The sequence below is a fragment of the Camellia sinensis genome, unplaced genomic scaffold (assembly GCF_055761805.1).
Source record: "Camellia sinensis isolate YWXY unplaced genomic scaffold, ASM5576180v1 Unanchor669, whole genome shotgun sequence".
NCBI lineage: Eukaryota > Viridiplantae > Streptophyta > Magnoliopsida > Ericales > Theaceae > Camellia > Camellia sinensis.
The window spans coordinates 18,823-22,071 of NW_028129539.1; the positions used below are offsets into that span (position 1 = coordinate 18,823).

Here is a 3,249-nt window from a genome sequence, read left to right on the forward strand (position 1 = left end):
GGAAGGAGACTATAATAGCTTCCGATTATGGCAGTAGTGGTGGCTAAAATGGGAGTTGTAGATAACAGAGTATAGAATTTTAAAATTTTGTCCTTAGTAATAATTTACTCCCCATTTTTTTTTCTATCCACTATTCTATTTTAACTCGTCTTAAAATATTTGTCCACTTTTTATTTTGAAATACTAATTTTTTTTTTATATTTTCAAAACTGCCCCTTATAAATTATTATAAATATACATTTTAGAATTGAAGTAAAAAGGCAATTGTGAGAAAAATATTTCAAAATTTGAATTAAAATGCAATAATTACGGGGAAAATTAATGAAACGTCACTCTTCAACTTTGTGTAGTAGGAGAAATCCAAGATTTTTTTTTATTATTAGCTAAGGTCCCTCAACATTTTCGCAGAGAAAATTTGACTAAGAGAAATTTTGCCTGATTCAGAGAAATTTCAATTTTTATAGAGAAATTTTGAAATTTCTTTGTAAAATTAGAGAAACTTCTTTGTGAAAATTAAAATTTTTCTAAGTTGGGACTAAATTTCTCTGAGTCGGGCAAAATGTTGAGGGACCTTAACTATTATGAAAATATTATATATCCTTATATCTTTTATCTTATGAAATCTTAATTACATCTCTCCTCAAGTAGGGGTGGGCATAGGGTTATCCGATCCGTCATACCCTACCCGAACCGCAGATCTTTGGGCGGTTTCGCAAACACGTTAGGGTCGGGTGCGGTTTGGATTATGGCTGAATTTCGGGTTGTGGGCGGGTTGCGGGTTTGAACCGAACCCGCCCAACCCGTCCGCTTAACAGAATTTATATATATATATATATGTAAAATCTGAACCGTTTGATCTTCATCTTTATTCTTTAGTATAACAAACATACAAAAGTAAAAAAAAAAAACCCTAACAACAATTCATTTGCTCAGCCGCAACTAGAGAGAGCTGAGGTCGCTCATTCTCTCATCTCATACCAGTCTCTCTCTCTTTCTCTCGTTTTTCATCGCCGAACGACCTCTGTCTACTCATCGCCGATCGATCGATCAACCTCTGGTTTGTCATCGTCGATCGACCTCTGTCTGCTCATCAACCGATCGACCTCTGGTCTGTCTGCTCATCTCTAACTTTGCTTTCTCATCGCCAATCGACCTCTGGTCTGTCTTCTCAGTGCTCATCCCTAACTTTGCTTTCTTATCGCTGATCGAGCTCTGGTTTGTCATTGCACCAATCGACCTCTGTTTTTTTTTTTTTTTTTTTTTTTTTTTTTTTTTTTAATATATGCAATCAGATGTGAATAAATATGTTGAATTTGTTGATGTTCAATCTGTCTTTTTTTTTTTTTAACAGATTCACAGGTATGTTTTTTTCACTCTATTTGTTTACAGATTCACAGGTATGCTTATTCACAACAGATCTGTTTATGCTTATTCACTCTATTTGTTTTAAATATTTTTTTAATATGCATATCAGAAATAGATTGGTTTTAGATCTGTTTAATCATTTGAATTTGTAATTAGATCTGTTTTTTATGTTGAATTTGTTTTAGATCTGTTTTTTTTTTTTATATATTAACTTATATACATCTCTGAAACAGATCTATTTTTTATGTTGAGTTTGTAATTAGATCTTTAATTAGATCTATTTATGTTTAAAACAGATCTGTTTATGCTTATTCACTCTATTTGTTTTAAATATTTTTTTAATATACATCTCAGAAATAGATTGGTTTTGTATCTCAGAATTAGATCTTTAATTAGATCTGTCTATTTGTAATTACATCTGTAATTAGATCTGTTTATGTTGAATTTGTAATTAGTTCTGTCTATTCGTAATTAGATCTGTTTATGTTGAATTTCTAATTAGATCTGTAATTAGATCTGTCTATTTGTAATTAGATCTGTTTATGTTGAATTTATATTTGGAATTATTGAAATTGAATTTCTATTTGGAATTATTGAAATTGAATTTGTAATTTTTGTAATCCAGTTTTTTATTTTTCAGTTTGTTTTTGTGCAGGGTTCATTAACCAAATGCATGAAATTGAAATTTTTAGAACTTTATTTTATTTTACAACAATTTTATTTTATTTTTCTCTTGCATTTTGGAAGAATGTAATAGTTAATGAAGTTTGAATGATTTTATTTTAATTTTGGATGAATGTATATGTAATAGTTAAGCTTAGGATTTTGAATGATCTTATTTTAATTTTGTATTATTGCGTAGTAGTAGTAGTAGATGAAGAATGGAAAAAAATTGTATTGTTGGGTAGTAGATTAATTTTGAAAGATTTTAGGATTTTGAATGATTTTGAATGATTTTAGGATTTTAAATGATTTGTTTGTATTAGGAATTGATTTTGAAGCATTTTAGAAAATTGATTTTGAATGATTTGGAAGTTTTAATGATTTAATTATTAATGTTGAAGCATTTTAGAAAATTGGAAGAAAATGACCTAAAGTAAATATTTGCAAAATGGGGGAAAAAAATTCAAAAACTAATTTTTAAAAGGAAAAATTCAAAAATACAAAATGGGAAAAAATTCAAACCGCAAACCGCCCGCACATTTGCAAACCCTATCCGTACAAACTGCAAACCGCACTGCGGGCGGTTGCGGTTTGACTTTTTCCCAAACCACAGAGGTGCGAGCGGGTCAAAACCGAACCGCAAACCGCACAAAACCGATCCACAAACACCCCTATCCTTAAGTTTTATTTTTTATAATAGACATTGGAGGTATAATGATATTATTAAAAAAACTCATACATATATATATACACACACTATGTATAGGTAAAATGTATTATATATATATATATCAGTTAATATGTATGTATCCTCTTCTCAAACTCTAAACACCGGCGCTTCTCTATCGCCACCAACTCAGGTGCAAACCTAGACAAGCTAGTGAATGTGGCCTCGAACTCGGCCACTAGTGTATTCAACTGCACCAACTTGGAGAACTGGTCTCTCAACTTCTCCCTAACCGCAGGAGGTAAAGACTTTTCTTGGAAGGCGTTGACAAAAGCCTCCCAAGTCCCTCCAATGGGCCCACACACATACTTCCGCCACTGACCCGCATCCCCCTTCAGCTAGAAAGATGCCAAGGTTACCCTCAACTGGTCTTTCTCGATGCCAAGCATCTTGAATGTCTTCACTATCTAGTCAAGCTACTCATCTGCCTTCAGTGGCTCCTTTGGGTCACCCAAAAACTCATCCGGATTAGGCCAAAAAAACTCTCTCTTCAG

The 3,249-nt window shown here is 32.3% G+C and overlaps 1 long non-coding RNA gene across 2 annotated transcripts; it reads left to right on the top strand.

The window, feature by feature from the left end:
* The first annotated feature begins 862 nt into the window (after nucleotides 1–862).
* On the top strand, nucleotides 863–2,334 carry LOC145818951 (uncharacterized). Of its 2 annotated transcripts, XR_014360198.1 has the most exons (3): nucleotides 863–1,215; nucleotides 1,352–1,397; nucleotides 2,021–2,334. It is a non-coding gene; the product is annotated as an uncharacterized LOC145818951 (long non-coding RNA). The 2 variants fall into 2 exon arrangements; XR_014360197.1 differs by lacking the exon at nucleotides 2,021–2,334 and having other exon boundaries at nucleotides 1,352–1,501.
* Nucleotides 2,335–3,249: the final 915 nt, after the last annotated feature.